The sequence below is a fragment of the Sphaerodactylus townsendi genome, linkage group LG15 (genome assembly GCF_021028975.2).
Source record: "Sphaerodactylus townsendi isolate TG3544 linkage group LG15, MPM_Stown_v2.3, whole genome shotgun sequence".
Taxonomy (NCBI): domain Eukaryota; kingdom Metazoa; phylum Chordata; class Lepidosauria; order Squamata; family Sphaerodactylidae; genus Sphaerodactylus; species Sphaerodactylus townsendi.
The window spans coordinates 16,571,114-16,583,661 of record NC_059439.1 but is presented as its reverse complement, the minus strand read 5'-3'; positions in this window follow the sequence as shown (position 1 = coordinate 16,583,661).

The following is a 12,548-nucleotide window of genomic DNA, read 5'->3' as shown; positions in this document are numbered from 1 at the left end:
ATAATATTTGGAATAAAAATTCTTGCTTGTGACACCCGCTCGAGGCATTATTAAGAGAAACTGCAGATATGAGCTTTGTTGCTGAAATGGCAGGGTCGCCTTGAGACATTTTTGTGATTAAGCCATTGAGTGCAATTTCTGCTGTGATATTAGACAGTCTGGCCCCTTCCGCACACGCAAAATAATGCGTTTTCAAACCACTTTCACAACTGTTTGCAAGTGGATTTTGCCATTCCGCCCAGCTTCAAAGAGCATTGAAAGCAGTTGGAAAGTGCATTATTCTGCATGTGTGGAATGAGCCTCTGTTGCACTAAGCCCTTCCTTAGTTGGATAATGGTGAATTATGCTGACTCAGACCATTAGTCCATTTAGATAAGTACTGTCTACTCAGACAGGCAACAGTTCCCCAGGTAGAGCTCTTTCACGTCACCTACTGCCTGGTCCTTTTGGCTAAAGATGTCAGGAATCGAACCTGGGATTTGCTGGATGCCAAGCAGATGCTGTACTGCTCCTTCTATGGTAGAACTAAAAAGCCCACTGTTCCAGATAAGGCTGTTTATGTTTACAAACATCCAGTTAATATATTTATCATTTGTGGTAAGTTTTAAGGGCATAAATTGCAGAAGAGGAGATGAAGAGTTTGGATTTATACCCCACCTTTCTCTCCAGCAAGGAGACTCAAGGTGGCTTACAAGCTCCTTTCCCCCACAACAGACACCTGGTGAGGTAGGAGGAGCAGAGAGAGTTCTGAGAGAACTGTGACTAGCCCAAGGTCACCCAGCAGGAATGTAGGAGTGTGGAAACACATCTGGTTCACTGGATAAGCCTCTGCCACCCAGGTGGAGGAGTGGAGAATCAAACCCAGTTTTCCAGATCAGAATCCACTTGCTCTTAACCACTACACCACGCTGGCTCACAAGCACAAGGGGGTAATCTCTGGTAGGTAGAGTCCTTGGGAGATGGTACTTGCAGGTGGACATGGGGACTGATGAAGAGAGAATTCTCAGGGATTGTTATGAAAAACCTCCATCCCTATTTTTGTGCACCCCATGTAGCCATTGGCTGAGGACCTGCATACTACCTCATGCTGGATATCCATACGCAAACTGACTCTTCTTTCGGGCCTATTCCTGGAGCGTAGCCCTGCTCTGCAAAGGTGTGTCCCATGTACACCTCTGGAATGCAGACCACGTGGGCAGTAATGAACTTGCCTCCAAGAAGTGACACATTTGTAATGGAAACCATGTGTATTGAGTGGGTGGGTGATCTGGTGGCAGTCCGTGCCTAGTGCAATGTGAAATTAAAAGGCAATCAATGGACTCCACCGAAGACCTACGAAATATATTCAGTTTGTGTATGGCCCATAGGTTGAATATCATTTGCTTCTTAATAGCTGAAAGCCACCCTCTAAATAGTTGATAGAGGGGGTTCATGAAAGGTGAGGAAATGTCTGAGAGCAAGCATGGTGTAGTGGTTAAGACCAGGTGGACTCTAATCTGGAGAACCGGGTTTGATTCCCCACTCCTCCACATGAGCTGCAGAGTCTTATCAGGTGGACTGGATTTGAAACCTGCTGGGTAACCTTGGGCTAGTCACAGTTCTTTCAGAACTCTCTCAGCCCTGCCTACCTCACAAGGTGTCTGTTGTGGTAAGAAGAAGGGAAAGGAGTTTGTAAGCCCATTTGAGTCTTCTTACAAGAGAGAAGGGAGTGGGGAGTATAAATCCAAACTCTTCTTATCTCCTCTGTAGGCACCTTTAGCACTCTCAGGTTGTGAAGGCAATCACTTGGGGTACAATTAACACGATGGCACTTTACTATTCATGGAGAACACCAGAGGGTTCGTACATCATCTTGCCATTCTTGCAACCATCTCCTAAGACAGTGATGGTGAACCTTTTCGAGACTGAGTGCCCAAACTGCAACCCAAAATCCACACATTTATCGCAAAGTGCCAACACGGCAATTTAACCTGAATGCTGAGGTTTTAGTTAAGAAAAAATGGTTGGCTCTGAGGCGTGCGTTACTCGGGAGTAAGCTTGGTGGTAGAAGGTGGCTTTGCTTTGAAGCAACCATGCAACTCTTTGAACGAGTGAATCACGACCCTAGGAGGGTTTACTCAGAAGCAAGCCACATTGCCAGCAACCAAGCTTACTCCCAGGTAAAGGATCACACTTTAGTTCTTTGCATGAAAATCAGTGGGGTTTAACAGCGCTTGACAGGGTTACCTACACTGCTTCCCCAAAACTAGATCTTAGGTTTAATGCTAATAATCGAGCCCAGCGGCCCAGGCCAGCCTAGATGTGTGTGGGGGGAGTGATTTTCTGCCCCCCACATGATGAACTCTGTTTGTGCGTGCCCACAGAGAGGGCTCTGGGTGCCACCTCTGGCACCCGTGCCATAGGTTCGCCATCACTGTCCTCAGAAGTGTCAGTATTATTATCACAGGCTCATTCTGCACATGCAGAATAATGCACTTTCAAACTGCTTTCAGTGCTCTTTGAAGCTGTGCGGAATACCAAAATCCACTTGCAAACAGTTGTGAAAGTGGTTTGAAAACGCATTATTTTGCATGTGCGGAAGGGGCCACAGACAACAGCCTATGGCTGAAGGACAGTGTCTTGTGTAAGGCAACCAAGCAAAATGGCTGAAGTCGGATCAAGGGTTTGCTAATTTCAAGCTTGTTCCTTGGCCATTGCTCTAACAGCCAGCCAATCGGATCTGACAAACAGCCAATGCCACTGATATATAACAAAGGGTTTCCTTCTATCTGGGTCCTGATCCTACTCGGTCCATGTTCTGTTGTTGGTTCAGTTAGTCTCTGGAACCAGCAGAGAAGAGGAGCAGTGGAGGACAGCAGTGGGCCAGAAAGGGCTGAGGAGCTTGACAGAGGGCTTTTCTCAAAGCCACATCTTTTAAACAGTGTATTTTAAACAGGGGGTTTCTCTTTTTTTCTCCTTGTCCTAGGGCTGCTGATTGGTGGAAGCTGCTGAAGGGTGGGGCTTCTCACATTTGTAAATCTTTTCAGTTAGTGCTGAAGGGGTGGGGCTTCTCACATTTTTAAATCTTTTCAGTTAGTCTCTGGAATTAGCGGCGCGCGCCTAACGGCGCGCAACAAGCAGGTGTTTCTTACTAAATTTCAACAAAACATATTTTTTTAAAGGGATAGTAGAAGGTATAGAAACCTTTAAGAGGGAGGCACTTCAATTAAAAATTAGTATTTGAATATCTAAACAAAATTAGATATGAGAGACAGGAAGCCAGGCAGGGGGATGGGGGCTTTCCAGTGTTTTGCACTGAGTGTCGTGATGTATGACTATCTCTGCCACTAGGGCAGAAGTCGGTGGGCTGTGCTCCTCGCTGCAATGAGTTCCCTGGCACTCAAGGAACATGTGCTGCTTCTCTTGAAGCCAAGGTGGCAGGACCTGGAGAAGTTTCTTGGAGGAGGAGGCAGAGAGGGCAACAAAATCGAGGGCTTTGAGGGGACCCTAGCAGCCAGGTCCCACTTCCCAAAGGTGACATCTCTTCAGATGTCATGGAGAATGAGAGTCTGGGTGACGGAGGGTGCCAGTCTGAGGTGGTGGAAGATGCTCCCTTAGATGGGGACCCCTTCCTTAGCTGGTGGTCAGATATCCTCTCGCACTGAGGATACCCTCGGGGAGGTGTGGGGGAGCTCCCTTGTAGTGGGTGATTCGGGATCATTAGGAATATAGAGAGTTGGGTTTTGTGACAGGCTGTGGATGACCGCATGGTGACTTGCCTGCCTGGTCTCTTGAGAAGGTTGCTTGGATGTCACGCTTGCGTCTAGATAGGCTGTTAGACAGTGCTGGGGTGGAGAGTCAGCAGTTGCTTGGTCCACATTGGTACCAATGACATTGTGAAATGTAGCCGGGAGGTTCTTGGAAGCGAAATTTAGGCTGCTAGGAAAAGGTTAAAATCCAGGACCCCCAAGGTGGCATTCTCCAGAAATGCTACCTGTTCCACAATGCCAGGGAGAGCTAGGCAAGCCCAGGAGATACAGGGTCTCAATGCGTGGGATGAGAGACAGGTGGTGTAAGGCAGAGGGTTTCAGCTTTGTCAGGAACTGGGAACCTTTTGGGATAAGGCAGGCCTGTACACAAAGGGACCGGGCTTCATCTTAACCAAAGAGGGAACCAGGCTGCTGGGCGCTCAACGTTAAAAAAAAAAAAGGTGGCAGAACAGCTTTTAAACTGATCCCTTGGGGGGAAAGCCGACAGGAGCTGAGGTGACTCGGGTTCGGAATACAGAGTCCATGGGGATGCAGACACAGAGAGAGGTTTTTCTAAATCAACCACATACAAGCCGGTAGGAGCATAGCAATGTGATAAGCGATAGTGTCTACAAAAGGCTAGAGGGGCAAAACACATAAATCCCAGGTTAAGGACACAGAGACAGAGTATACAAGTGTCTCTATGCTAATAGTAGAAGCATCTCGACCTAAAATGGGGGAGCTGGAGTACAGAGTTTTGAAGGAGGGACATTGATATAGTGGAGGCATCACAGAAGAGACATGGTGGAATGAGGAGAACCAGTGGGATGCTGTTATCCCAGGTTACAGGCTCTACAGGAAGGATAGGGACCCAGGGCATTATTGGGGTGGGGTGGCCCTCTACATCCAAAGAGAGCATAGTGTCACATAAAATAGACAATGCAGGGGGAGCTGATTCCTCTACAGAAGCACTGTGGGATATCAATAATAACAGGGGTGAAGCAAAGTTTAACATTAGGAATATATTATCGAGTCCCCCTGACCAAAAGATTGCACAAGAGGATTCTGAGATGGAAAAAGAAATTAGAGGAGGCCAACAAAAGCAAAAATGTACCATTGGTAATGGGCGATTTTTAACTATCCCACATAAACTTCACAGGGAAAAAATGCATGTTCAGGTCATAGTAAGGAGAGAACATTCCTGGATATGCTAAATGACTGTGGCTTAGAGCCAGATGGTTGTAGAACCAACCAGGGGAGATGTGATCCTAGATCTAATTCTATGTGGGACCCAGGACCTGATGCGGGGGAAGTCAGTGTTGTTGAGCCGATAGGGAACAGCGACCACAATGCCAAGTCAGAGTCAGTCTCTCTGCATGCGAACAAGTGACAACTACTAATGTAGTTTCATTTGCCTTCAGAAAGGGAAATTTCTCAAAGAAGAGGGGGGATAGTGCGCAGGAAGCTGAAAGGGAAAATCAAGAGAGTCAAAAAAAAATGTCCAAGGTGCTTTGGAGGTTATTTAAAACACAGTCTTAAAAAGCTCAGCTGGAATGTGTTCCGGCTTGGGTTAGGAGAAAGGCAAGCATGAGGTCCAAAAGAAAGCCACCATGGGAAACAAGGGACGTTGATGAAATTAAAAAAAAAAAAAAGATGTCTTTTAGAAAATGGAAGTCCAACTTAACTGATGAAGAATACCAGAGAGAACACAAATGGTGGCAAAAGAGAAGCAAGTTAGCTGTAAGGGAGGCAAAAAAGGGTTATGAGGAACGCATGGCTGCGAACATCAAGACTAGCAACAAACAGTTCTTCAAGTACATCAAAAGCAGGAAGCCAGCTAAGGGGAAAGCGGTAGGGTCCGATTTAGACGATGAAGGAACAAAAGGTGTGCTAAAAAGATTTGACAGGGAGATTGCCCAGAGAGAAGCTGAATGAATTCTTTGCATCTGTCTTCACCTGGCAAGAGGAGGGTGAGGAAAATTCCTGCACCTGGAAACTTCAAGCTTCTTAGGAGGTGAATCCGAGGAACTAGCGAAGTTAGTGGTAGACAAGGGAAGAAGTTCTTGGCAGCCATTGATAAACTAAATGCTACTCTCAAATCCTCTGGCCCCAGATTGCATCTGCTATCCAAAGAGTTCTTAAAGAGCTCAAGCATGAAATTGCTGATGTTCTCAAAGACATTAATATGCAAACTTATCCCTGAAATCAAGCTCCATCCCTGAAGACTGGAAGATGGCCAATGTCACACCAATCTTTAAGTTAGAAAGGGTCTAGGAGGGACCAGCGAGGAAATTACAGGCCAGTCAGTTTGACATCTGTTCCTGGTAAATTAGTAGGAATCTATCATTAAAGATAAAATTATTAAACATGTAGAAAAGCAAGACTCTGCTGAGGGAAGAGCTACAGCATGGCTTTTGTAGAGGCAGAGTCCTGTCTTACAAACTTACTACCAGGAGTTCTTTGAGGGTGTAAAACAGACATGTGTGTGGATAAGGGGAACCAGTGGACATTGTCTACTTGGATTTCCAAAAGGCTTTTGACAAAGTTCCTCACCAGAGACTGTTGAGAAAACCAGCAATGAAGGAAGTCATGAGGGAAGTCCTCCTATGGATTAAAACTGGTTGAGGAACAGGAAACAAAGGGTGGGTATAAATGGGAAGTTCTCTACAATGGAGAGATGTAGGAGGAGTGGTGTCCCCCAAGGATCCGTTTTGGGGACCAGTGCTCTTTAACTTATTCATAAAATGATGACCTGGAAGTAGAGGGGTGGGTAGTGTGGTGGCCAAGTTTGCAGATGATACCAAATTATGTAGGGTGGGTGCAGGAACCACAAAGGATTCGCAAGTAGAAAGAGCTCCAAGCGGACCTTGATAAATTAGGTGAGTGGGCTAAGAAATGGCAAATGCAGTTCAATGTAGCGAAATGTAAAAGTGATGCTGATACGGGGCAAAAAAAATCCAAACTTCACATATTACACACGCTTCCACAGGGTCAGTGCTACTTCAGTCATGCAGACCAGGAAAGGGATTTGAAGCGTCTTAGTTGATAGTTCCATGGGAATGTCAACTCAATGCATGCTTGGCGGTGAAAAAAGGCAAAACTCTATGCTGGGGATAATTAGGAAAGGAATTGAGAATAAAACTGCAAAAGATTTCGTCATGCCCTTTATATAAAGCCGTGAATAAGCGTGCTTCAGCACTTGGAGTACTGTGTTCAGTTCTGGTCGCCACATCTCAAAAAAAGGATATCGAAGAGATAGAAAAAAGTGCAGAGAAAGGGCAAAGAGGATGATTGAAGGATTGGAGCACCTTCCTTTTGAGGAGAGGCTGCAGCGTTTGGGGACTCTTTTAGTTTGGAGAGGAGACGTCTGAGGGGGGGATATGATTGAAGTCTACAAAATTATGGCATGTGGGGTAGAAAATGTTGACAGAGAGAAATTTTTCTCTCTTTCTCACAATACTACTAGAACCAGGGGCATTCATTGAAAATGCTGGGGGGAAGAATTAGGACTAATAAAAGGAAACACTTCTTCACGCAACGTGTGATTGGTGTTTGGAATATGCTGCCACAGGAGGTGGTGATGGCCACTAACCTGGATAGCTTTAAAAAGGGCTTGGACAGATTTATGGAGGAGAAGTCAATCTATGGCTACCAATCTTGATCCTCCTTGATCTCAGATTGCTAATGCCTTAGCAGACCAGGTGCTCAGGAGCAGCAGCAGCAGAAGGCCATTGCTTTCACATCCTGCATGTGAGCTCCCAAAGGCACCTGGTGGGCCACTGCGAGTAGCAGAATGCTGGACTAGATGGACTCTGGTCTGATCCAGCAGGCTAGTTCTTATGTTCTTATGTTCTTATGTTCTTAATAAGGGCAGGACAGACCCAGGAAGCTGCCCTATACCAGTGGTGGCGAACCTATGGCACGGGTGCCATAGGTGGCACTCAGAGCCCTCTCTGTGGGCACACGCAAACAGAGTCCTCCCCCCCACATCTAGGCTGGCCTGGGCCACTGGACTCGATTATTAGCAATAAACCTAAGATCTAGTTTTGGGGAGGCAGTGTAGGTAACCCTGTTAAGTGCTGTTAAACCCCACTGATTTTCATGCAAAGAACTAAAGCACGATCCTTTACCTGGGAGTAAGCTCGGTTGCTGGCAATGGGAGCCAACCGTTTTTTCTATACTAAAACCGCAGTATTCAGGTTAAATTGCCATGTTGGCACTTTGCGATAAGTGGGTTTTTGGGTTGCAGTTTGGGCACTCGGTCTCGAAAAGGTTCACCATCACTGCCCTATACCCTTGTTCTATCAACATCATTGTCAACTTAGACTGGCAGCCGCTCTCCAAGGTCCCAAACTGAAGTCTTTCACGTCTTTCACGTCACCTATGATCTGATTCTTATTGGGGACGGTGGGGATTGAACCTGGGATTTCTGCAAGCCAAGAAGGAGCTTTTCCACTGAATCAAAACCTCTCCCTAACCTGTAAGCACAAGATGTTGCATCCCTGACAATGGCACAAAGATACACACTCATCAGGTATCAAGGGCCAGTTGCTAAGTCACGGTGTCTAGTCCCCCACCAAGGACTTGGCTTTATTTTGCTCTTACTGGGGGAAAAATACCATGCGGTGACATCACATCATGACATTTACTAGGTAGACTATGTTTATAGGGTGGTTTGCCATTGTGTTCCCCAGTCATCTACACTTTACCCCCAGCAAGCTGGGTATTCATTCTACCAACTTCGGAAGGATGGAAGGATGAGTCAATTTCAAGCCGGCTACCTGAAAACAACTTCTCTTGGGATCAAACTCAGGTCATGAGCAGAGCATTGACTGTAGTACTGCAGCTTACCACTTCTACCTGAATCCAAATGACATGTGTGATGGCCAGCACAGAAAGATGAAGGTTTAAAGGTGCAAGTCAGTCAGTGGAACAAGGTGCTAACCCAGCAGAGTGGGGGGAAATGTCCTAAGAATGGGAAACTGTCCTGACTAGGTAAGCTGACCTGCGTTCTGATTGGTGGAACAACCAGCTGACTCAGAGGCCCCTTCCACACACACAAAATAATGCATTTTCAGACCACTTTCACACCTGTTTGCAAGTGGATTTTGCTATTCCGCACAGCTTCAAAGAACACTGAAAGCAGTTTGAAAGTGCATTATTCTGCATGTGCGGAATGAGCCAGAGAGGGAGGAGGTCTCTCTCTGAGCCCCCTTCCACACATGCAGAATAACGCACTTTCAACCCACTTTCACAATTGTTTGCATGCGGATTTTTGCTATTCCACACAGCTGCAAAAAGTAGACTGAAAGTGCATTATTCTGCATGTGCGGAAGGGGTCTGAGAGGAAAAGTTTTGTAGGCTTTTCCATTCGGATTCCTGCGAGTTAATATCAAGTCCTATAACTGTGTGTGCTAAATATCTACTCTGAGGAAATTTCAGTCAGGGCATGGATCTGTCTTGAAATATACCGAGTTCAGTGTGTGCTGAAAAGCAGAAAATACACAGGCGGGAGAACTGGGAGTTTTATTTAGTGGTCAAAACTGAAGGTGGAATAGTAGTGAAACTTTCCACCAGTTTCCTTAAATAAAAGAGGAAGGATTATATCTTCTGAGTGGAGAAGAATTCCTAATCCAGTTCATACAGGGATCAAACACACAGGTAGATTTCCAGTCTGATATATACGTGTTCTGCTAATGTTACTTCAGGAGGGAGATTTCGATGAAGTGGGTAGCTGACAGCATGTGTACTGCATGAAAGGGTGCCTGTCAGAACCCAAAGACAACATGAATCCATTCGCCAATAACATCTAACTGAATCTTCTTAAAGAGCAAGCAACTGAAGAAAATGTTAAAGCTGAATTAAGAAGAAAAAGAAGAAGAGTTTGGATTTATACCCCACCTTTCTCTCCTGTAAGGAGACTCAAGGTGGCTTACAAGCTCCTTTCCCTTCCACTCCCTGCAACAGACACCTTGTGAGGTAGGTGGGGCTGAGAGAGTTTTGAAGAACTGTGACAGGTCCAAGGTTGCCCAGGAGGCTTCATGTGTAGGAGTGGGGAACAAATCCAGTTTGCCAGATAAGCCTCTGCCATTCAGATGGTGGGGAACCAAACCCAGTTCTCCAGATTAGAATCCACCAGCTCTTAACCACTACACAACACTGGCTCCTTAAGAACTCTGTCTGTGCCAAAACTGATATTCGTATATAATCTTTTGCCTGATTTCCACCCATTTGAAATATCTCCTGATCCCGTCGAGTTTGTCCAATAAATTTTACTCCTGTTTGACACATTTGCCTCCGTTCTCTGGAGCGGTGAAAAGGGGGGTTTGCCATAAGAATTAAAACAGGATCCCTTCACCTGCCTGGAGTTCCTAAGGCTGAGCAGATAAGGTTTAGACACCTCATGCGCTACCATCGAGGCCGCTCTGTCATTAGAAAGGGTGGGGAAAGTTGTCCAGGATAGTTAAGAGGCTGCCTGAGCCTGCCACAAATAGTTGGGTGGGTAAATATTGTGATATGGGAAGATGCTGAGTAACAGCCAGACCACTGCAGGTATCTCCTCAAACAGGTATCTTGAATAGCTATTCTTATTTTGCATCGTGAATAGCTAACCTCATTGAATAGCTAACCTCATTGAATAGCTAACTCCTACATTCCTTTGGCTAGTCACCGTTCTTTGGAACTTTCTCAGCCCCACCTACCTCACAAGGTGTCTGTTGTGGGGAGAGGAAGGGAACGGAGCTTGTAAGCCACCTTGAGTCTCCTTACAGGAGAGAAAGGTGGGGCATACATCCAAACTCTTCTTCTCATTTACTAGCCTGCAAGCCAACAATACAGTATCTTGGTCTGTGGAGCTGTCCATTCAGCACCACTTCGGCTTCACAAGCAAATCCTCGCAGCCTCTTCCTTTTCCTTCTCTCTCCCTTCAGCTTCCTACATTCTGAAGAGCCCTGATAGTCCAGGCAAGACATGAGTTTGAATCCTGATTTGGTTGCGGAGAAGTCAGCACGTTTCGGTTCCTGTTGTTTCCGTTTGTAAGGGGAGAATCCTAGAGAAGAGGCATCTTCACATTTGCGTGTGATAAATTAAGCAGCTAATTTGCCTGCAGGGAGAGGGTTTTCATAGGAGCTATTCTTTTTGATGTAACAACCTATTAATTCTGAACGGTGCACATGGTCAAAGAGTTAAGCAAAAGAGAGGACCCAGAATAAGGGTTCTTGAATCACTTCCTCATCAGGAAAGATCTGGGTTTGTTTGGGATTTTTTTTAATTGGAAGGGGGTTTCTTTGTGATACTATCCCCCCACAGCATATTGAAGCTAAAGTGCTACACTGGGAACTTGAGGGCTTTCTCTGTCTTTTTGTCTCTATGTGTGTGAGAGCCAGGGGGTGTAGTGGTTAAGAGCAGGTGGACTCTAATCTGGAAATCCGGGTTTGATTCCCCACTCCTCCACATGAGTGTCAGACTCTTATCTGGTGAACTGGATTTGTTTCCTCACTCCTACACATGAAGCCTGCTGGGTGACCTTAGGCTAGTCACAGTTCTCTCAGAACACTCTCAGCCCCATCTACCTCACAAGGTGTCTGTTGTCGGGAGCGAAAGGGAAAAGAGTTTGTAAGACGCATTAAGACTCCATGCAGGACAGAAATGTGGGGTATAAATCCAAATTCCTCTTCTTCCATATTTGCATAGAATTCAAACAGTCCTTGTGACCCAAAGTCTGGATTCGCTGGGCAAGGAGTGCCCAGTAATACATTCTTGTAAATATTTAAGTGTTACGGCCACAGGCCTTACCAACATAGCACAGAACCATATTAATAAAGAGGTACAACACAATAAAATATGCACAATAATTGACACAATAAATAAAACAGAAACAATAAAACACAATAATCAATCCCATAGACAAAAACAGGACTGACAGGTCTATTTTTGAGGTCTGACATGCCCAAATCTTTTCCTAAATACCTTCTTTCTAATTCATTGACACTCTACTTTCACGTATTTTCCATGTTTGAACCCCCAAGATATTCCCTGCTTTACTTCTAGGTTGCTGCAAACCCACTTCTAGAAGCAAGGAAAAACCTGTCCAGTTTTGATTGATGTCTACATGTATTTATAAATGCAAGCAGGGCATTTGTGCAAAGTCAGAAAGAATTAACCTGCCGGCTGTGGCTCCCTTCAGTCCTGCTATTTACCGTCTGGTCTTGAGCTGACCACGATGGGGCACTAGGCAAACCTCAGTTTCCCAGTTTGTGAAAGGGAATACTATGACCTGTCCCATTCATAACAATGAATGGAATTCATTCTCTCTGCAAATGTTAGGTAGCATCAAAGGGTGTGGCCCTTAAGGGAGCATTCCGAGCAAATGTGGAAACAGAGCGTTGGACTCTAATCTTGCAGAGCCGGGTTCGATCCCCCGCTCCTCCACATGAAGCCTGTTGGGTGACTTCGGCCTAGTCACAGATCTCTCTCAGCTCCACCTACCTCACAAGGTGCCTGTTTTTTTGGGGGGGGGCGGGGGGGAAGAGAGAGAAAGAATTGTGATTGTAAGCCACTGTGAGACTGAAGGTAGAGAAAAGCAGGGTATAAAACCCAACTCTTCTTCTTCTTCAGTGGGTTTGGGCATACCTTTTAGCAGCAACAGGATCCTCTGGGTCTGGGGCGAGGGACATTTAAGCTTCTCCATCCCCCTGTCCCATTGCTGTACTGACCCCCCACCCCCCACCCCACACACACACCAATTCCCCCAAATCCAGGCTCATCCCCTGGAAAGGCGTCTGACGATGGGGAGACCAAGAGCCAAATTGCAAATCTGGG